The sequence below is a fragment of the Clarias gariepinus genome, chromosome 3, assembly GCF_024256425.1.
Source record: "Clarias gariepinus isolate MV-2021 ecotype Netherlands chromosome 3, CGAR_prim_01v2, whole genome shotgun sequence".
Classification (NCBI taxonomy): Eukaryota; Metazoa; Chordata; class Actinopteri; order Siluriformes; family Clariidae; genus Clarias; species Clarias gariepinus.
In genome coordinates this window covers 28,969,100-28,993,804 of record NC_071102.1, presented here as the reverse complement: position 1 = coordinate 28,993,804, position 24,705 = coordinate 28,969,100, and the positions used below count along the sequence as shown (strand labels likewise).

The window sequence follows — 24,705 nt, the reverse complement described above, 5'->3', positions numbered from 1 at the left end:
TATAATTATTATTATTCAATATTCTCTTACCTGTTAGCAAATCGTAAGTTAAAAAAAACGAATTGGCTGTATTCATGGTAAGAGTAACATGGTGGCCGATTCAAGCACAATCGTACCTTTAAAGAGGCTGAGCTTCTCATTCAGTAGTGTTCATGTATCTAACTATAAACGACTGCTATATTTCTAACATGACAAGAAGCAGGGAACACACACTTCTGACTCACTCTGCATGCTGTGATGTCACATTCTTTTCGCTTTGATCACAATCTGGGTTTGTCTGGAGTACTCACAGTGTGTGCTCACACACATGTACACACACACACACACACACGCGCACACACACGTTCACACACCCAACTTTTACTGCCAACGCATTCTAAAAATACCAATCTCGAGAGCCTTCACTAGTTTGAGTGTGGGTGTGTGTGTGTGCGTGTGTGTGTAGTGTAGAGCTTGTGTGTGAATGTACAAGGCTGACTCACTCGATCATAGAAAGGCACTCTGCTGATCTCTGTATTCTATGTCATGTCTGCAGTGGGTCAGAGAGACTGAGAGATATTCGAGATAAAGGAAGTGAAAGCCAGTGCGAACCAAGTGCATGACTGTTTAAAAGGTATTTTGAACAGACAGACATTGCATTTGGAAAGCGAATGCATTAGGAAAGCGAATGTTGTACCAAGGGCTGCATAACACACAGGTCCAAAAGTCCAATCTGTACTAAAGATGGGGAAAAAATTGATTGGGATTCTTTTGTGTGCCAAAACATGTATCACAACACTGACTCCAAAATTGTTCAATTTTTAATTTATAGATATTTGCATTTGGTTTGTTACGATGTTGCAGTTCCTCTATAATCCTTCAAGTGGTGTGCTTTAAACTATTCACACAGCATCTTGTGTTCATTCATCATTTATCTCCTATACTGCTTATCCTACACAGGGTCGCAGAAACCCAGGAAACCCCTGAAAAATTTCGTGTCCAAGGTCCATCGCAGGGGACACATGCACACAACACACTTTAGAGGCAATTTTGGAACACCAATTAGCCTAATCTGCATGACTTTGGACTGTGGGAGGAAACCGTGGTACCCAGAGGAAACCCACCAAGCACGAGGACAGCATGCAAACTCCATGCAAATAGACCTGAGGCCGGAATCAGGCCCTCGACCCTGGAGGTGTAAGGCAACAATCCTAACCACTAAGCCACCGTGCCACCATGCATCTATTGTGGTAGGAGCAAATTATCTACAAAATGTGTTTAGAATTGTGAAAAAAAGGCATCATCAAATCAGGATATTTATAAAACTGTGATACTTATACAGTAGATTTGCGATATAAATCTAGGTATCGTGATAATATTGTATCGGGTGGTCCCTAGTGATTCCCATCCCTAATGTTAGGACCTGAAAAGTTCCTTGTATTCAAACTCAGGTTACACATGCAGTACTGTTTTTTTCCCTTCTCATGGCTTTTATATCAAGGTTCATGCCAAAAAAAAAAACTGACTGGAATATTTTTTTAACTTTTATTTTTAAATCAAGTTATGTCATTGTTCCTTTTTTTCATCATGGTTAGGGGATCAGGGTGGAATTGTTGAGGTGAGGTCCATCCCATGCCAATCCAGCACAGGGCATGTCTATTCACACACACACGCTTACACACTCATTCAAACAACTGACAATCCACCTACCAAGAAGTTTAGGCAAGATGGGAGGAAATTGGAGAACCCAGAGGAAAACATCGTCCATTCCTGATGAGGCAGACAGACAGCAGATGACAAGAACAGAAGAAACCACAAACTGTGTAATGTTTGGGGGGGAGCAACTCAGCGAAAGAATGACAGAGGAAGCAGCTAAGCTTTCTTCCACTCCACAGAAGGCACTAAAGTCAGAAGTAACTGTCAATCAGCAAGCCCCATCAGTCAGGGAAGCCTTGGGCGATTGGCAGCACGTCAGGAAGGCTGTGGGCGAGAAAGTCATTCACACAATCCCACGCTGGCCTGTTCACACCGCCTTTTCCTTCCCTCAACAGCATACGGCGTCTGGAGCACGTTTTTCTCTTTCAAACTCAGCTTTGTGCAAAAAAATAAATAAATAAAAAAAATCTCCAGAGCATTACTGAATTCTTTCCCTCACTCGCTGACACAAGGAATCTCCCTGACTCTAGCTTTTTTTCCAACTTCCTGCTAACCACTCACTGGTCCATGTCAAAGGCCCAGTCAAAACAGACCAGTGAAAGAGCCGAGAATAATTTGTGTATACTGTATATCCCCGGCATTAACCTGACAAAGTCCAGGTACATGAATGGTATTATGGTATGTCCTACTCCAAATACCGAATGTTTAACGTACAGAGAAGCATCTGAGACCTGTTAAAGGCTGTGTTGTATTCCATAACAGATATTGAAGTAGCATATGATAGGTCCTCGATAACTCATTTTAATGACATTTAACCTAATTATGGAACAGCTCACAGAGTTTGGAGTAAAAGAAGAAACCATAAGAGGAACCGGACTCAACAGGGAACTCATCCTCATTTGGGTGATATCAGATAGTAGGAATTGTTTTGCAGTCATACAGAGTGTTAGGCAGCTGAAACTTCGATATATCTGAGGATGTGCTCAAGTTCATTTGGAGTCCAGCTCATTATTGGAGGCTCAGGTATAAAATAGCTGATTATAATTAGTCCTGAGCTATTGAGCGAGTATATCTGAGGCTGATCAAATGATCACTAGTCACGGGCAATCAAACTGAAAACAGCTAATTTTGGTCACTTGCTGATCGACCAGTATCTCTATTATAAACATAAAAACGTTGTTTTTTTTTGTTTTTTTGCTGATTTTGGAGTCAGTATGGTGACACACAAAAGAATCATGATTCATAACTAAATCGATTTTTACAAAGCAAGATACAGAGGTAGAGGAATGTTGTGGATGGCAGCATTGTTGTGTTGGTGTGTGAATTTTAGCTCAGATGATTCTTTAACCTCCTTAAGTTTATCTTTTAAGTTAATAATTGATCTCAACTAGAGATCTGTCCAGGAGTCCTTTTTTAAAAGCTTGCCCAGGAAGGATAAACGAACGCTACACGATCATGGTAATAAATGAGGCCATTCAGATCTCTGAATCTCATATCTGCTGTGATGACGCACACTATCTTGGGGTGGTTGTATGCTATAGCACCACTTTTACAAATATCTTCTTCTTCATTTATAGATATACAGTATAGTTAGTTTAGTACCCATTACCCCAGTGATGGCCTTTGTAATACCAATATTGCATTAGCACTCAACATGGAAATGAGCCCTTGAACACAGCACAACTGTGCGTTCTGAAATGTAGCTTATGTTCTATGTGTGTTTTCTGTAGAGGATGTGATAAATCATTGCATTATCACGACCCAATGAAATAATGAGAAACTCATTTCGTCAGTGGTCCACCATAATGCATGGCAATTCATATTGCAAGACATATTACAATCATATTGTATTGCAATACAATAGCAATATGATATTTTATAGCATGTATATTTCATATATGCTAGTTTATATTATGGAGCTCTAGCAACTCATTTATGAATCTGGAAACAGTTTAATTTCTTTGGAAATTGTTAGTACTTTTACAACTAATAGAAACAATAATTAGGAAATACAATGTATATTGTACTGTAAGAATTTATGAGATTGTGGAAATGTATCTACAAGGAGACTATTTTTAACACTGAGTGACTGGCTTTAACACCTATAACTGGTAATGAGTTAGAGCAATTTTATATATATCATATTTCCTGTTAGTGTTAAATAGTTAATTATTTCAAACGCACACACAAATTTTAAAAAGTAATAGGAGGTAGAATATACATATGGTATGCACTGCAGAGGCTAAGCTGCATTGCTGGACGATTAAGTGCACTTTTACATTCCCTACATTTAAGCAAACATGCTTTCACTGTTTAGTCGTCATTCCATAGTAAGTTTAATTCCCAGCACTGCTAAGCTGCCACTAATGGACGCTTGAGCACAGTGCCCAACTATCAACTGCTCAGGTGTATAAATGAAATAAATGGAAGTTGCTCTGCATAACAGCATCTACCAAATGCCATATTTCTCTGAATTGTCAGTAATGTATAAACATTTTCTTTTCAGTTTTGCATTTAAATATAGGTAATTAGTTTGCTACTGCATGATAATATTCAGTCAGGCGGTTAGAGGTAGCTACATAAGTAATCTCTAATCAGAAGCCTGGGCGAAAGTAATGGGCCATTGCCTCCTCCAGTGATGATAACTGTATCTAGTTAAGAAACAAGAGAGGGTGTAAGAACCCTTGTGAATTCATAAAGGCATATAAATCAGCACCACAAGAGCCCCAATTATTACATTATCTTTAGCGCTTCCCTGCTGTATCTCCTCATCATCTGAGATAGACTTAAAAAAAAGAAAAATATTAAGACACCAATATTTGAATAGAATAAAAGGATATGTGCTAGGTCAAAGTTCATTACAGTGAAGCAAGAGAGAAAGAAAGTAGGATGTCTAAAAATGAGGCATCGATATAAAACTCACATCTTCTGTTAAGGTCGAGGCTCCCGCCAGTATGTTCTGCATACGAGTTTAAAATTTCCTGTGAAGGCGAGAATGGATCATTTTCTTTTACTTAATAATGTGTCAGGTCAGGTAATGTTAAAGAAAATGGTACAGTAGTGTCGACTTTTTCAAATGAGCACATGCTACTCAAAGCTAAGATAACAAGCCTCGGTTCCCAGTGTCCTGTTTCCTAGTTCTGTGACTTCCTGGGTTTTTAGCCTCTGCTTGATTTCCTAATTTCTGGATTATCCTACATTCATGTCTAAAAAGAAATAAATTACCACACATTACAAGTTCCTAATCCTGGATGGGACATCAGTTCATCACAGGACATTATGCACACACATACACACTTATATCATTACACAGACAGTAAGCCATTAACCCGAGCTTGGGGTTGAACCAGGGACCTAGAAAATGTGAGCCGGGAAACTCTACCTGCTGTGTCACCATGCCACACCTTTGATCTCATAATTACTTTTTCTATAATACCATCATATAGCAAGTGCATCGAATAAGCACTTTCTTCAGTGATGGATCCACATATATAAAGCCTGGTGATTATGAAATTAAATTACACTATATAGGTTTGCTTTTATGAAGATGAAACACTTCTCAGTTAATTTTCCCAAAGGGCACATTGTGGAGTTTCCTACCACATATATGCACCGTTATAACGCTGCAGCTGCAGATGGAGGATTATATAAGCAGGAGATATTAAAGATCATCAGTCAGTGCTGTATGGCACATCACTAATGGCTAATGGAAACACAGCTTGCAATGTCTGGGTGTTCCTGAAATCTACTCCTGACCTTCTGTGAGCTTCCACAGATATGAGAGCGGACTGCTAACTGGTTTGTACTGACTTTCATTGCAGCGAGGCAGGAGTCGTGCACAAAGGAGCTCTTTCACAGACGAACTGGAAACGAGTCAATCGATTAACATCCTGAGTGTACAGATATCCAACAATCTACACTCTGTATATATATGCCTGGCTTTCTGCCTTTAATAAAATCGCAGGAGATTTATTTTCTTTTCAACAACTCCAAACAGTTCTCACTAAACCGAGACATTTCCTTGGTCAGTACTCTAGATAAGATTGCTTTCAAATTCAAATTCAAAACACTAAAAAAATTGCCTTTTTTGTTTTCGACCATCTGTGCTTAAAGCAAGTGCGAATGAAGGCAAACTCATTTAGTCCAAACAGGACAGAGATACATGAGTGCACCTGAATGACACGGCACGCGCAAACAGAACTGATGCCGTTCGTCAACAAGTATTTTAACGGATAGAAGGACACTTACTCCTTTACTAAAAATGTGAAAAGCCTCTTTGTGAGGAAAGGAGAGAACCTTCTCGCTCAGCACTCCACAATGCTTTGGTAATTACACACCAAATGAATGAATTCATAAGCCCTGGTGCAGGTAATTACCTCATTGTTTAATGATTAGAGGAAAACAGAGAAAGGAAGACGAGAGATAGAAAGTGTATAAGTGGAGATGTAAAAAAATAAATAAATAAATAAAAATGTGATGATAAGTATGGAAAACAGAATGTGCGTGCCAGGATTGAGAAAGGATAAGCGTGTCGAGGTGAAAGCCTGTGATTAAAATATCCTTCAATGTCAGTGCTAAATTAGTTTCAGTAACCGTGTGTATTCGGCTGAGTAGTTTCTTTAGGAATGGTGGAATAACAGGACAGATTTTGTCACTTGGGTCATTAGAGACACTGGTCCAGTTTAAGTGCCCAATTACAGTAAATTCTGGCATGAGGGACAAGAAAACACGTTTTTTCTTTCAATAATGTTGATATTCTAGACATTTTTGTCTTGTTTTCATTGTCACTATACTTTTAAGCTAGCTAACTCATTAGCTTTCCTCAGTGTCATTATGCTGCACCTGTCTAGAAAAAAAATTTCACCACAGGGTAATTTACTGTATATGATGTCTTCTTCTAATAATTTACCAAGACTTCTGAAAAGAAATGTTTATATTCCCAGTGATTTTCATTTGCTTGCACTTTTAGCCAGGTGTTAGCTAGGAAAATGTAACAGCCTCAGCCATTTGCTAGCTTGTACTGTACTTAGTGCCCACAGTGTTTCGCTATTGATTAGCAAAGTTGGTTAAACAAAGTCATGTTCGTTGAACAGATTTTTTAAATATATATTTTAATGCCTCTGCTGAGGGAATTGTTTATATTATATTTGTTTTGTTTTAAGGTATCTTTGCTTTTACATGGTCAGTTGAGGAAAAAAAACAAAACCACAAGATGCTATCTAGCTAATCAGACTCAGCCTTAACAACGTTGGTGTTCATAATTTACCAAACAAAAGCCTTTTTAAAAACATTAAATTTCAACCTACAACAGCACAACTTGTTATGGACACTAGAAGGTGAGAAACAGAAAATGGGAGTTTTTTAGAAATCATTTAAGAATTGTAAGATTTCTAATGAAGCAAACAATCTCCTATTCACACAAATGTTATTAACTTTATCCCTATATTTCATGAGACATCAAAACCATTTTGAAGAATAAAAAGGTGACTGACTTCACCATTGTTATTGTGCCTGTGATCGATTAAAAACATTCATTTTCAATTATGCTAATAATCAACTCCCCCAACACACATAGTGTAACTACATACAATACATTTTCAACAAGCTGCACTGACATGGTCCTTCCTGTCATACTGCCCCTTTGTGTATGTTAGCTAGCTAGTTATGTTATATCCCAGCAACATTCACTCACTCACTCTCACCTATTCTCTATACTTTATACTATATTCTATACTACTATCCTGTTGTGGAGGCCTGGAGCCGATCCTCAGGGATCTTGGGGCACTAGGCAGGGTACACCCTGGATTGCATTGCAGGGAACAAACACACGCACACTTACTGACATATTAAAGGCAATTTGGAATATTTGCCTAATCTGCATATCTTTGGACTGTGGAAAAAAAAAACGGATTACCCAGAGAGAACCCACCAAGCACGGGGAGACCTGAACCCTTGATCCTTAAGGTGTAAGGCTACAGTGCTAACCACTACATCACCATGCCACCATCTCAGCAACAAGTACTGTATGGCTAAATTTAAACAAAGGTAACTAATAGCAGGTTATGCTCCCTGATATTTTTTCTCTTCTAATGAAACATCAGCAGTTTATGTTTTAGAAAATCTATGAAAGTACGGCAACTACAATACAAAACTTAAAAAAAAAATCTAGGCTCCTCAACCTGTCCGACACCTGGGTGTATGTGAGCGATTAAATAATGAAAAAAGAAAGCAGTAGGTTCCCTTTCCAAAAAAAAAAAAAAAAAAAAAGGATTTGCAATGTGGGTTATTCTGTGCAGAGCATTCCAGGGCATGAACACTTTTCCTGGCAGTGATCGCTGACACAAATAAAAGGGGATGGCAGATAGGACACAGGCAATGGGCAATAGGAAAAAATGAGGCGGAATAGATTTTTATTCGGCTAAAATAAAAAGAGACAGAGAGAGAGTGAGTGTGTGAGAGAGAGAGAGTGAGTGTGTGTGAGAGAGAGAGAGAGCGAGAGAGAGAGATCAGAGAATGTGATGTTTGGGAGGTCTTAAGGGAAGGGAGAGAAGGAGAGAGAGAGAGAGAGAGAGAGAGAGAGAGAGAGAGAGAAAGAGAGAGAAAGTTGGAAAGATCACTGACAGAAGTTAAAAAGTAGTGCTATCAGTCTGACAGATTTATCTATGCACTGCTGCTCACGACCACAGCTGCATCCACAACCAGTATGCAGTGTTGTCCCTGTGCAAAACACACACAAACACACACACACACACACACTCACATACAGCCACAGCACATCACATATCCAGAAGACCTTTTTCTATGAGTTATTAGATTCATATGCAGTTCACATCTAGAATGTCCACCCACAGACAGCAGAGCACAGAGCGGACAACTTTAAAGCCCTTTTTAAACACACAGACAAACACTTACTTAGATTTTGCTAATCAGGAAGAAGGTACGTGTAAAGGGAAGTCAGAAGAAGAGTAAAATCCTGGAAATATTAAGGTATTGAAAGCTCGGTGTGAACACAAGCCACTATATACTGACAGTTTAGTTTAAAGTCTATATGCAGTCACAGACCAGAGACATGGTTTGGTTCATATATGGAAATATGGGCATGGCATTGCATGTGTATATAAAATAAAAAATAGCCTTCATATAGAAAGTCTTGAAAAATAATAAATACTTTTGTTATAAGAAAATATACTCTTATTGAAGTATACTTACTCTACTTACTCTTACTCTCTCTTACTAGAAATATTTTAGGCAGCTGATTTAAATCATTCTCCATCACAGCAAAGAAACAGAGCGGAAATGTATGAAACAGAGCAGTTCAGAAATGAGGGAGTTTTTTGCTTGTTCGTGTCAAGCATGGAGGTCTTCGTCAAATGAAAGGTACATCTGTGAAGCGCTACATAAGAATGATTTAGTTGCAAAATTCAAAAAAAGGCATGAGTAAAGAAAGTTAGGAAGATGCTTAAAACCTAAAACATCAAATCTATAGCATATGGAACTTTAAGCTCAAAAAGGTGCATAATCTGTCACTTTCATAGATATTGTAAACGTGCTGCTAAAGACATCCAGTACAGATATACAGCTTGTTTTATTGGTCACTTAAATAAAATAAATAAATAAAAAAGTAGTTGGTTAATAATGTACACCTGAACTCACATGAGTCATATTTTTATTTCAAATATTTTCTGTAATTGGAGAGAAAAGCTCATAGGTGATAATAATATTATATATATATACATTAAAATAAATGAGCTACAGTGATATTTACAGTATTTTGTCTATGACAGTGTTTAAAAAATTATTCTGTATCGAGGGAAATCAGGAATGCCTTCATACAGTCAAACATAATGCTGGGAGATATGACCTCAAATCAATATCATGAATGAGTGTGAACATTTTATTTCTTAACTATAATCAATGATGGTGATTTTTTCTTTCTTTCCCTAGCAAGCTTGGAAATGTGAATACGCCCAACTATTATGGCCGCCATATTTTTACTAATAAGAGAGTTCTCCTTCATGTTGCTTCTACGTCACAGGCAGGATGGGGGTTAGTCATGTGACTGCACACATATGTTGTATGCTTTTAAGAGGACACTACATGAACACACCCAATTTTTTTTATAATTATGTTTTTTAAAAAGCATTACCAGAATAAAAAAAAAAAATCATAATAGTTGACATGGGCAGGATCAGATCGATTTGAGGTTCTAAATGTCGGTTTCAATTAATTTTTGATTAATTGCTCAGCCCTAGTTAAATGTGTCCCTGCCAGCAAAATCCGTTAAAAGCTCAGCTCCTGTATTATAGAATGCTTGTTTTTCACACATAAAGGAATGCGTCGCGGAATGGCAATGCGCCAAAAAAAATGTATAGCTACAGAAAAGTGAGAAGGATATGTGGCGGAAAAGAAGAACACGTGGGTGATAAGGAGAGAAACAGTAGAGATGATAAATAGAAGAGAATAAAAGTATACTGTATGAAGAGAGCGTGAGCAAGCTAGTGAAGGCTGAGTACAAAGAGAGAGCAGGTGGATGAGGTGAAAAGACAAGGCAGTTTCAGTCCTTAGAAAGCAAGAACGAAGGAGAAGGAGGTGCAGGATGAAGGGAAAAATAGCTAAACTAAACGCATTTTGACGCAAAAGATATAAGGCCTGACCTCTCGCCACCCAGCTTAACACATAACTACTAGTGAAGTAGGAACAGAAACAACATGATATACAGTCGGTTAGGCTCACTCCATCCATCAGCACAGCATTTCACAGCTATTAGATCTGACTGAACTCCTACAGACCAGATGACTAAAGCCTTCATCTAGCAAATAGTGACAAACTGAGAGGAATGTGGACAAGGTCAGAATTACTGTAGACTAGACTGTATGAGATGTACAGTAGCATTCAATCAGATGATGAAGTCATTCATGCCTTTAGGATGCCAATTATAATTACTAACTTCTTTATTATTAAATTTTTTATATAATTGCTGTACTAACAATTGCATAACACTTTTAAAAATGTGATGATGAGTGTGCCAATCAGAATATTTAAGATCATAATATATAAAGAGAAAATGATATACTTTAATGTACTGTACTGAGCAAAAGCCTTGAGCACATCACTCCTTTCTTCAGATTTTGCTTCCAAAGAGCCAGACATTTTTGTATTTTTAATGCAGTTTTGAGAAATAGCTTTCCAAGCTTCCTGAATGACTTTTTTTGCCTTCCATTTTCAGTCCAGTCCCTTTACCTGACCAGTTCAAATCAGTGGCCTATGAATCAGACGAGAGGGGAAATGAGGTTGCTGCTGAGGTTGTCACATAAACAACCAATTGTTAAATTGCTCCTTGCACTTTGCAGCTTGTTACAATCAAACATGTTTTCATATTTCTTTTATTTATTCTAATTTACATCATTTAATTTAGTATGAAGAACGCTGTATTAGTGGTGGCTCAAGTCTTTTGTATAGTACTGTAGTTCTATGGAGTTTACTTTTAACTTACACAAGTGAAAAAAACATGGACAAATAGCAAGCAAGTAATAGTCTCCAGTAGCATGAACTATTCTCTGTTGGTTGTAGGATTAAAGTATTGGCACCCTTGACTTTGCTCCCTGCCACTATTACTTATACTCATAAGTTCTCATAGAGTCAGACAAGCAACAATCCAATGCCATTTATATATCTTTGTATATTTCAAGTAGTATTTTTGTAACAAATTTTAAGATTTTACTTATTATAGCACGATGAAAGTGTAAGGCAAAATGCATGAAGCTACAGAACACACATCACCACGTAAAATTAATGAACAATAGTACTTAAAAAAGAAGCATACTGTATGATCGAACACCCTGGAGAACAAAAGCTTTCCAAAACCTGCTTCCAGGTCTTCCAAATAAAGCAACGATAGCATATAAGAGGGAAAAAAAAATCTGTTGTTATACTCAGTCAGATGAGATGAGAAGCCTGTGTCCAGGTAACACCGAGCTGTTTAGGGGAATCTCAGCGTCCAGCTGTTAGCAGGTCTGTATGAATCTCTCGCACTAGATTGTTAGGGAACTGTCTGCAAGTGCCACTCTGTCTGTCCACATCTGTGTCTGCCTGGCTCCAGCTGTTCTCACCATTCCCTGCCAAACACAGACAGATCAACACGTAAACTTGAGGAAATTCTTTCTATATACACAGAGAATGCATGGACATACAAATGGGCATTGATCACAGCTAGTGGTTTTCCATCTTAGAGCAAAGAGAGAAATCTGTGTCAAATGTGTATTGTCATTCTGTGGCATGTAATGGAGGTTTTTAGAGTTTATCAAATACAACAGTTCACAACTCAGAGCTTCAATCAGTTACATGTTCCTCGCTGTGTACCTTGTAATGTCGTAACCTGACATTTTGGACCAAAGGGACAGAATTACATCTCTGCATGGAACCTCACATCATTGGACGTTGCCATACCAACCCACACCAGAACAATTGTCAGTTTTAAAAATGCCATTTCAAAGTGTTTCTGACTACAAATCAACATTAAAGTCTGTTTATCTCTTTTTGTATTTTTTACTTTCATATTTTTTTTTCTTTGATGTGTAAGGTCCTGCTCTGACATAAAACATTATGTTGTTTTCATGTTTTCATGTGTGCGTGAACACATGCATAATAATTTGATATTTTCTAGTTCTTCATTTTTATTTTTATTTTATAAAATATTTTTCATATTCCTATACAATATGTGGTGTAGTGGTTAGCACTTGGGCCTTGCAGCTCGAGGGTTCGAGCTGAGATTGAGGGTGGGTGGAAGGAGGGATGAAAAAGAAAGGAAAGAAATGGGCAAAATGGGGAAAAAATAAATGTTAATTTGGTTTGTACATAGACACTGGACACCCTCCTGAATGGCTAAAAATTACCTGAAAATTATAATAATAGGTCTCATATTATAATGAATAAAAATTTAATATAGTATATAGATAAGTGCTGGGAGTATGTTGAAATACATATATCTAAAAAATGTCTGGCCCAGAAATTAATCCTTACCCACATGCCTGTTGTGTTATACTAAAAATACCACTTACAAGGCATTCATAGTTTTCACATTACTGTGGGTGCACGCAGATCAACAGATACAGGCAACAGCTTGCAGTTTACCTTTTGGCCAGCAGAGGGCTTTGCAAACTATAAAGTGCTCCTTTAAATCCAATAAGTTCACCCTAGACCTTTTTTTGCCCACTTGTTGTATCAGGCACTTTCAGTAGCATCATCTTGAGAAACATACTATTTGCCCCATCAGATCTACTACTTTTCTGTACAATTGAACTGCTGCTATAATCTAACCTACCTGATAAACACCAGATACCCTCCAGTGCCTTCAGCATCTAGGACACAAGCGAACAGGAACAGCTCATTTCCACATGTGTGAAAAATGTCTCCTTTTTATACGATGACCGTTTAATCTCACTCCACCCATCCGCATTCATGCATTCCATAACTGAGCAGAGGAAAGGCTTATTAACCAGGACCTCTGCGAGGGCCATTCGAGTCTCTGATGCTCACTGGGGGACAGCAGAGCGCTGGCAAAAAAAAAAAGAAAGAAAAGAAAACAAAGCCGCCTGCTATTTATAGATGCTTGTCGGCATGGCAACCACGCTTTGTTTGTTCGAGTCACAAACTATTTCTGCTCTTTGCCTGAAAACCTGGGCGGTTTCACTTCTTTCACGACTGGTGCTTCCCCTTCTGGGCAGCCCATCACGACTGACACTGCATATTGTTCCTATCTTCACAAAGGCTCACTGTACTACCTGCGAGCATAGTGGCACGTTTCTGTTCCTTCCCTCATTGTTCTGGAGGTCAAAACATGTTCTGAGAAAAGCACAATTATCATATTATTACTGTGTACTGAAAAACATCCCTCGTGGCACCGGAAGGAGGATGTGCAGGGTTTGAACAGCGGCATGTGCCGAGAGAATCCTGGAGACGGAAAGGAGGCAAAGGATGATCATTGATCTTGAGTTGTAGGCACAGGGAAAACAATAAAGTGTGTAGTATGTGGGGATTATGGAGACCGGTGCGATATGTACACTACCTACTCCATTGATCTAAATTCTCTGGCTTCTACTATGATAATTAAAAGCTAAGAAAGGAAGCAAAAACTAAAAAAAAAAAAAAAAAAACAGAGCATGCTTCTGGATTTTTTTTATGTAATAAAGGCTATTGAGCAAGATAGTGTGTGTGTGTGTGTGTGTGTATATATATATATATATATATATATATATATATATATACACAGACACACACACACACACACATATACATACTATATATACATACTATAAAAATATATACACATATACAGTATAAAGTTAACATATATTTCGTATTTCTTCTAGTATTTAAGTATCTTTAGTATATATATATATATATATATATATATATATATATATAAAGCATACAATATATACAAAATGAAGGGGTTAATAAGCTGTCCCTCCAAATGTATCACATCCGGTGTTATATTAACACGTGAATTAATGGGGTCACATGAGGTGAGCGTTAATCAGCCTCGGTTTTGGCGCGGGTTCGTACACTTCTGTGAAGCGAATCACCGAGCAAGTTAACCGCAGTTCCAAAGAGTTAGTGACAAAGTTTACTTCTGTAACATTGCAGAGGGAGCGACTGGAGCCTGTGCAATAGATAAGACAAGTACTCACATGCAGAAACACAAGCGTACACACACACACACACACACACACACACACACACACACACACCAATGTATCTGTCTATATATGTGAGGACCGTGCACCTACTGTTAATCTATGTACACTTACAGTAACAGTTACAACAAAGATCATACAATTCGTAAGTAAATAAATCAATATTTCTTAATAATAAATAAATAAATAAATAAAAAACGTACAAATTTTCCCAAAAGGTGAAAAACTGTCATCAGATATTCTTATCCTTGTAAGAACATTTGCTCCCCACCAAGATATCAAAACATGTCCGCACACACACTCACATGCACGCATGCACACACATACACACACACACACACACACACACACACACACACTTGCACAGTTTTTCTCCTGACTCAGCATTTGTGGGTGGCAGTTTCATTTCTCACTTAACCTGACTAGAGTAATGAGAGCAGACCAGACAGATGGTATGTACCTCCTACTTCCCCCATGCCTTCAGACCCCTCTACTAGTGTTTTACTCTAAATGCTCCTCCCACTTCACACTTTTTATGATGCTTTGACTGAACATGTGAAGACATTAATAATGCAGGATGTTTGTACACAGCACATAGCAGGATGCTGCCGTCCAGGAAGATCATTGCACAGTAGCATTGTGCAGTTTGACCTTCTACTTCATGGAGATGAAGATTCAATTACTGTATATGATTCAATTATATTCAATTATATATTAGATGTATTATATATACATCTACCTTACAGCACAGTAAAATTACAATTTCTCATCACCGTACTGTTAATCAGTTTTTGTTTTTTTACAGCTTCATTCACGAGAAATTTTATCACAAATCCTGGTCGACTCTAAAAAGGACAGATTTCAGAGTATAACCAAAAAATATTAGCGCAAACGAACATTTCGAAGGACTGAGAAAAGACAGAGACCTCTAGGGAGACCTTTGTGGAAGGAAAGGACACACCAGGCTTCTCAGTCTACAGGACGAATTCAGTCAACACCTGAGAAGACTTGAACGCTTTACCAAAAAAGACACATGGAGATCTGAGATATGTCACTAGTGTGTTTAGTCATAGCCGTAGTATTGTGCGCTCATAATGTGATGTAAGGAGAAGTGCTTTACATCGGAGTTAATGACGTGAGCTGGTAAATGAGAATGAGTCACATGAGACACCTTCGGGAGGTCATGAACCTGGTGAGGAACAGCATCCTCAAGTGACAAATCTTCCACTGCACAATCATAAATTCTCCACTGGGATAATAATAACAATAATAATAATACAGAAACTGAATGAATGTTAGGATTCTCATATTTAAACATGCTCATAGTGAGGAAAAACAGAATGAGGACATGATCAGGATGTTGCACTGAGACATTTATACACTGTCTCATTTAAGCTAAGTTTTAAAAACTGCATAGACAAACCTTGACCTGAGTCTCCCTCTCTCTCTCTCTCTGTCTCTCTCTTCCCCTTTCTCTCTCTGTCTCCCGGTTGCTATGCCATCTGCCTGTCTGTTGCTAGGACAGTTTAGGGCAGTCGATGACAGCTCGCAAGAGACGCAGTAGCCAAGGCAACTCTGCAGAGAGAAACTCGTTGTAGTTCCCTGTAAGATTTTCGCTCCATTTGCATTTCCTGTCTCACGTCTCTGTGTCGAGGAGTAACTTTACATGCAAAATGTAGCACTATTTTTAGCCAGGGACCAGACACCACCTCAGACTTCTAGGCTTTCAGCAAGGAGAGGGTCTTCTCCCATTTCTTCACACAGACTTAAAAAGCGTTTCCTCTTTTTATACCAGGGCGCAGCAGCTGGACAGGTAGGAAGTCGGAGAAGAGTGAACGGCACAATGTTTTCAAATGTTTAAAAGTTTTTAATACTAACAGGTACTGTATTCTCCTGATGTGGCACAGTGGTGTAGTGATTACCACTGTTACCTTGCACCTTCAGGGTCTGGGTTCTATGCTCGTCCAGGCTCGATTCCCGTCTCTGTGTGCATGGAGTTTGCATGCTCTCCCTGTGCTTGGTGGGTTTCCTCCGGGTACTCTGGCGTTCCCAAAATTGCCCAAAGTGTGTAAATGAGTGTGTGGATGTGTAAAAAAATTGGTGACAAATACTGTACATAGCAAGAGCTTCAGTTCATTTTCACTTTAAAAAAAGGGTGGGGGGAGAATGTGAACTCGGTGGCATGGCTGTCGGTCCCAGGTGGGCTGATTTGAGTAATTCAGAAATGCTGATCTGGGATTTTTTACCATGAAGATGGTTCTGGTCTCGACTGATGTTGACAGCTGTTTCTCTGAGGACTTGACTTGGCTGCAGTTGAGCGATAGTTCAGGACTGGAATTTCCTACGAGTCTCCCTGAGCCTCCAATAACTACCTGGACTCTATATTAACATCAATTAACATCAAATGTTATAGCTGAACTGGCTGCCACCTAACACACAGTATGATGCAGATCAATTCCTGCTCTCTGTTTCACTCAAATGAGGATGGGTTCCCTGTTGAGTCTGGTTCCTCTCAAGGTTTCTTTCTATTGCCATCTCAGGAAGATTCGGCTTGCTCATCAGGGACTGTCTGACCATTTTGATTTATACACATTCACATTCCATACAAACTTAAATAATTCTTTCAATTGTGTAAAGCTGCTTTGTGACAATGACAATTGTTAAAAGCGCTTTACAAATAAAATTGAATTGAATTTTCACCCACAGTAGTCTGAAAAGTTTGCAAAAAACAGTTGTACCATAAGTAGAAATGTCTTGCTGATAAGACTCACAAAGCTGACAGGAAAGATACTGTGTGGCTCAGTGTGTTAAGGCTCTGAGTTACTCATCCGAAGCTTGGCGGCTCGAGCCCCAGCTCCACCAGATATATCCCAGCTTTTTGTAGAGTGGGGTCAGAGTGCAGGGTCATTATACAGCACCCCTGGAGCAGACCGGGTTAAGGGGCCATGCTCACGGGCCCAACAGCCCAAGCTGGGATATACGAAGAAGAAAAAATTTTATTGTGCAGTGATGTATACAGTATGTGAAGAATAAAGTCTGGACTTTTAACCACTCTTTAAAAAGAAATGAGCAGAGAAACCTTTACAAAACACAAACCTTAAACAGGTTTACTGTATCCAAAAGTAGAGGGGTCATATCAGTTTCCCTCTTATCAGCCGAGAACAGGAATTCCAAATCCAGTCTGCTGAAGATGAGAAAAAAACATCACCCCGATCCAACCCGTTGAATATTTCCAGCATTTGTATTGCGTGTTCCTAATAAAGTGACTGTGGTTAAAACTATAACCATTGTTCCTGCAAGCGACTAACACAAGACATTGTGCATTTCCCATCAAAGTGCAAAAAAAATTATTTATGACTCCAGCAACAGCAGGATGTCAGAGATGAGATCATAGCAGCGAGCGACATTTTCTTTCCTCTATGCAATTTAGGTGGAATGAAATACAGCAACAAATCCAGATGACTGCCTCAAAAAACATTCAAAAATCCGTAGGGTAATATTTATTCTCAGGGTAAGGCACTACGGCCACAACTTAAGTCCAAAGAATGAGGAGGAGGAGGCAGAAGAACAGCTAACATGTAGACATTCAGAATCCATATAATAAGGTGCTTAAATGCAGTCATCATGCATGCCCTAGTAACAACTTCATCTTGGTCACGGTCACGGTAGATCATCATCACTACTATAGATATCATGGAGGCACTGGGCGTGAGATGCATGAGGGAGACACCCTGTGTGAGACACCAGTGCATCACAGGACACCATCCACACACTCACACCTAGACACAAACCAGTCTAGAGTGACTCAATTCTGATTTTTTTTCCCCCTAACGTGACACAGATCTGATCTGAAGTATAAAATCTACTGCTTTTCAAATCAAATCTGAGTCACTTTTATACATTGTCCTGGATAAGATATATTCATTATGCATTCATGTATTTTTTTATGAGAACGAGCACATTGGAATTCATGCGACTTTTTGCCTCTGCACATGCCTGGAGCCTTTGCTGACATCAGTCAGCCCCGGCAGCGCAAGGATTTTACTAGTAGTAACTGCTAAAACAGCTAAAGTGAGGCATCTGGCTTTCTTCATTCCTACAGATCACAATAAAAACACCTGACTAACTGCTTGCTGTCCTCCAGAGCCAAATGCAATTAGCATATTTTTGCAAAAAACGTATCCATTGCTTGAAATGAATGAGCGCTCACACAACTATGATGTTTTAATCAGTTTATGTATGGCTACATCTGTGCCATTGCAGAGGACAGAAGCGTCCGCATTAGACTCACAGCCTTAAAGTGGACAATCGGCCTACTGGCATGTTTTTTTGGAGATGGTAACGTAATTCCCCCAAATATCCAGACAAAACCTGTATGAGAAGTTCAGGTGAATATCCACAAACGCGAATTACCAAAGTTCAACCAAGGCCAACCTCGTTCAACGCATCCAACCCAACCCAATGCATCACATCAGCTGAGCAAGAACAGCGCAGTGGTGTCATCAGGAATGCAAACACAATGACTTTCCCGAAGTGGATAAGTAGCTAATTATAAGTTAACATTTATCATGACACCCAAGAAAAGAAGACGAATGAGAAAAAAAACTAAGAAATAAAAAGAAGTCGGTACACATTGAATAGGTGAAATTTCCAAAATAGGTGAAGTTTAAGAACATCACTTGCGTTCCACACTTATCTGGTCTACAAGAATCTAATCATGAAGAAAGACAACAAGAGAGAAACGTCCCTCCTCTGTAAACACAAGAACTCCCAGCAAGCCTTATTCTCATAAGTGTGTGTGTGTTTGATTCCTCATGCTGTAGTTTTTGCTCACTTCTCCAGTTTATCTCTCCTGCACAAAAGCAGCTGTGTTTATATTACAGAGTGATAGGCCATAAGATCTTTACTATTATCTCTCTCTCTCTCACACACACACTTTAAAAGTCTCTCAATCTGACACACCCTTTGTCTTTTTATTGTTTGGCCTCACGCTGCCCGAACTTTCTCTCAGGTTACTCCTACACTCTGTCTGTCTGTCTGTCTGTCTGTCTTCTCTGTCGGAATTCTCATGTCTTTACCCATCATCATCCCTTTACGGCTATCTGCATGTTTTTCTTTTGTGCATCTCTCTCACTCTCGCTCTCTCTCATACACACAAAGTTCAGAAGTTGAGAAGCAATAGAAGCACGGGAAAGAATCAAATCAATTATAATTAAGCAGACAAACAGACAGACAGATAATTAGATCTCTGCTTGTAGTCCATCAGCCTGGGTTTGTCATGGTGTGTGTTCTGAGATGCTTTTCTCTAGGAATTGACCTTGATTGTAAAAAGTGATCATTTTAGTTACCATACACTTCTGGTCTCCAAAAAGTCCTTTTCTGACCTCCCAACACATTCTGATCTCAGAACCAACGCTCACTGGATGTTTTTGGAATTTCTTCACACATTATATTCTGTGTAAGCTCTAGACACACCCATGTGTAAAGTTGGATGAGCAGTTTTTTAAATATTCAAATCAGCGCATCTGCCAGGATGAATGCATGGATGGAAGGGTGATGGAATGTCTCAACCCAGAAAAGATCTTTCAAAAGAACCTCATGTCCGGACCTCAACCAGGCCATAGATACTGTATGTACAAGCTGAGCGGTCATGCTCACGGTGATTGATGGCTCAGTTTTTGGCCTTGTAGCTCAGTTCCCAAGCCCAAGCAAGCAAGCCAAAGTCCAGGAGCCGAAAACACTGAGCCCAGAGTGCGTTTCATAACTTCATCACATGCCCTGTTGGCCAGCTTAAAGTCCACGGACTGTACCTGTACCTGAACATCCTGCCGCACACCTGGCAAGTGTACTCGATCTTTGCAAAACGTAACCACAACATGCACACAAATCCAAAACTACTGTTTAACACAAAACAAAAAATGTCTCTGTGTATTAATACTTCTTATAAAGCAAAAAGTCTGTAGTGTCCGTAACCATGTCAAATTCATGTTGCAATATCTTAACAATGTTGCAGTTTAAAATAATACACTTTTTTATCTGAATGACAATTAAGATAATAAAAAGAAAAAGTGAATTCAAAAAAGTTACGAACACTAAAACATAAACTGGCATGAAATTGTATTTAGCAAATGTGTTTTTTTTTTTATCTGATCAAAAGATGAACGTGTATACAAAAAGCATGCATCGGAAGATAGGAAGCGTTAAGTATTCTGAAAAATGGTGTGACATGATCCTATGTGAAGATTCACTTTTTAATGTGTTAAAAAAAACATGCATAAAAATACGTGTATGGAAACATATATCATGCCCTGCTACTCATGGTAGTTACTGACAAGGTGCCATCACTCAAGACCAGCTAAAAAGATCAATACTTCACATCTGTAAAAAAAATTTATTTAAAGCGTTCATACTCACCACATTATAAAATGATCTTCAGTGAACTTCATATTAACTTCATTGTATTCCTTTTTAAGGTACTATATTTAAAAAACTTTCCCAACTGATTCATAGTCTGTCTGCTATAAAGACATTTTCTATCTTTCTCAAAATGATTCAACGAGTAAGTGTTTTCTGGAACAGGTCTGGTTACTGATATTACACTTATCACTGTTTGCTCAAAACGACCAAAAAAATGTGCCAAGTCATTTTTTTTTCTCAGCCTTCACAGTAGAAACAGCTACATCATCTCACGCTGGGCTTCAGATATATTAAAGCCAGACTTAGACATGGGGGGTTTCCTCTTCCTATCCACACGTTTGAACTCTTATCATACAGGACATGTGAACGTTAACTGTGGTGGGGTTTTTTTGTTTTTCGAAGAGAGGATCTGAGAGGGTGTGTTATTACACTAAAAGAAAAGAATTCCTTAAAACTTTTAATCTGTGTTAAAAAATATATGTATGAAAATTCTGAAATGGAAATTAATGATGAGTATGTAATGATGTATTACTTAACTTTAAAACTTTATTTCAATTCATATTTAAATAGGGCACAAGTTTAAAGTTACGTTACGTAACATTATTTTACATTTCTTTACATTTCTCAGAATTTACGTTTAAAATGTAGTCGAGGGGTTGGGGGTTCCGGTTTCTCCTCATGCTCTGTGGGTTTTCCGGTTTCCTCCCACAGATCAAAGACATGATGCATTTCAGATTGACTCGTATCTCCAAATCACTAATCATGTATGATTTTGTGTGTGTGTGTGTGTGTGTGTGTGTGTGTGTGTGAGTGTGCTCTGCAATGGACTTCTACCCCATCCAGGTCGTACCCAGCCATGTGTCATAAGTTCCCTAAAATAGCCTCGAAGACCCGATGACCTCGCACAGAATAAGTGTCATAGAGAATGAATGAATGGATTTTATATTCAGAGCTCTACATAAGTCTGTAAAGTTTATAAGTTTGGTAAAGTTCTCACCCTGAAGATCATCTGGAGATCGCGAGTTCGATTCCCGGGTGATGCTGTAACCTCTCGCAGCCGGAGGTATAGAGAGAGCTGATTGGTCGAGCTCTTTCAGAGGGGAGGGGTGAGAGGTACTTATTGCTTCCACATTAAATCACGGCTCTACATCCAGTCAGAGGTCTGTGAGCTCACGCAAGTGGAAGGAGAGGATAGTGCTGTCCTTCGAGTGCCCTACGCCGTCCCAATGGTGCGTGAGCGAGGAGTTTGAAAAAGATGCAGTCGGCTGGAGTCACGTGGTTCGGAGGAAACACGTGATAGTTATCAGCCCTCCCTACTGAGTGGTAGTAGAAGCTTAATGTGGGAGCCCCCTAGTGACGGGAAGGAATTGGACACGACTATATTAGGGAAAAAATCCAAAAAATAAAAATACAATAAAGCTGGTCTGGTTTATAAAAGTACTATTAATACCTTATGTATATCTTTACATAATTTACTGATGTATCTTCAAATTCAGTGGACGGACAGGTGGACTGAGACAGACCGACCTTGTCCACCATTCAGGAAGCTTTATTTAACAACATGTCCAGCGCCCGCGCTCCAACAAGGCCCACAGAGCAGAGTAATCCCTCACCCAAATCCACAGCAGGTATAATACTGGATTAAGGCTTTGACCGAGGCATTAGGACTGCTGCAAAAAAATGAGCTTTTCACACTCCTGTGTCTTCAACCGTCTCTCTCTCTCTCTCTTTCTCTTTCTCTCTCTCTTCCCATCATGCAACCAGACCAAAGAAATGCTCCATACATTCCATCTCATTCATGTTTGCTACCCTCTGACTTTTCTTACTTTAACTGAAATGCATTTTTCTCTCTTATTTGACCTTGCCTCTTTTTCAGACGGTTATTTTCAGTTCCGGTGTGTGTGTGTACGTACTGTACGAACCGCACAAGTGTGAAAACAGGACCTTGTTTAAAGAAAATAAATGTATCTGCGCATCGTGCTCGCTATTCCTGACGCAGGAAATGCTCAACATGGGCAAGTAGCTATGTATTTAAGCTTAAAACACTTGCACAATACACACACACACACACACACACACATGTAGACAGAGAAAAAAAGGGAAGTGAGCTGCCAAGATATCATGACTAATTCAGGCACCAGACAGCACAGTGACATCTACAGATGCTCCACACATATAGCATGAAGATTTTTTTTTTTTTTTTTTACGATAGCAAAAAAATGTGCAATGCTGCTTGTGATATGATCCTTCATCAGGAGTAAGGAATGTTTAATACCGTTCATCATTGCACTTCATTCTTCTTTTACCTCCCACTGGAGTGTAATCAGTGATTCAGTGGGTGTCGCAGGAAAATCATGCTGAAATGGACAATTATAGAGAGCATGTGTCCTTGGATGTCCTATCCACCTGTGTGTACGTGTGCATGTGTGTGTGTGTGTGAGTGTGTGTGTGTGCTGCTGTATATGAGACATGTCAAAATGCCCTCACATGCTCCTCCCCAGAGGCCTGTATATATGCCACCCTGATTACATAATGAAGGTTGAGGTGACGGGAGAAGTGTGCAAACACACACACTCATGCACACACACATACAGTACCAGCATAACACACAATGCCATTACTTAATGCACACACGGTCTAACAATATCTGCTGGGACGTGAGGTCTGCTGGAGTTTGGCCAAAAACGTCAGGACCTAAAAACATGTCACCAGCTACTGTGCAAACCTGGTCTGTGTGTGTGTGTGTGTGTGTGTGTGTATGTGTGTGTGTGTGTGTGAAGCTGATTTTAGACTGCGTAAATTCAGGGTTCTTTTAAGATTATTACTTTTCATACTCTACAAAATGATTCTGAAGAAAAATCTTGGCTATGTGCTACAGCAGGCTGCACCATAACGTACAGTTTTATAAAAGAAAGATTGTCTAGTGAGAGACAGACCTCCAATTAAAAAATAATTACTACACCCAGGCTCGTACAGAAAACATGGCCACTTTTTCTCTGTTTTAAAGACGTGATGGCACAGGACAATTTTCACAGCCAGTAATAATAAAATAAAAATATCTGAATGATTATTGAGATTATTATTATTATTATTATTATTATTATTATTAATAATAATTATAATAATAATAATAATAATTTAATGTAAGATTGTTCAACCCATTGTAAAAGGCTTTAATACTTATAAAAGCTTTTTTCCCCAGCTTTTCTTATCAATTGACAAAATTAAAAATGTTATTTAATTTACTCACTCACTCATCGTCTATCCCGCTTCATCCTGTATTTATGGCCGCGGGAGCCTGGATCCTATCCCGGGAGACTTAGGGCATGAGGCAGGGTACAATCCATTCCAGGGCACACACATACACACACTACGGGCAATTTGGGAACGGCAATTTTGCTTAATCTGCATGTCTTTGGACTGTGGGAGGAAACCGGAGTACCCAGAGGAGACCCATCCAGGCATATGCAAACTTGAGCAGACGCACACAAAGACGGGAATCGACCCTTGCTGGGAATCGAACCCGGACCCTGGAGGTGCGAGGCGACAGTGCTAACCACTACACCAATTAAAATTACATGCCTAGATTTTTGGGGCAGGAGTCCTCTGGGTTAGTGGAGGAAACTGCCCCAGTGGATCTTGCCCCAAAGATCGAGGTGCAGATCCCGACATAATAATTCGTATGTGCACACTGCTCCATTGTTTCATCACTCCAAAGATTGAAACACAGTGAATCTGGACTTTAATAAAGATTAGCTGATAACCTGTATATGCTGGTATTCTGCCCAACCTGCCCCTATAAACGAGAAGTCAGTGCACGTATCCAAAGCAAGTAAATCAATTAAATTGACATTAAATATTTTTAAAAAAGCATCCTTATTAGAACTTTACTATAGAGCTGATTTTGAGATAAACAGCATGTCCTCACACACTCACACACTGTCAACGCATTTTTGAG

At 39.1% G+C, this 24,705-nt stretch overlaps 1 protein-coding gene across 2 annotated transcripts in view; it reads right to left on the bottom strand.

Moving 5' to 3' along the window:
• The window catches only part of atxn1a (ataxin 1a), a 110,450-nt gene that overhangs the window by 70,328 nt on the left and 15,417 nt on the right, over window positions 1-24,705 (bottom strand). For both annotated transcript variants that reach the window (XM_053491795.1, XM_053491797.1), the window contains exon 2: window positions 11,568-11,750. The gene's annotated coding sequence lies outside the window, so the exon portion shown is untranslated. The remainder of the gene's footprint in view (window positions 1-11,567; window positions 11,751-24,705) is intronic.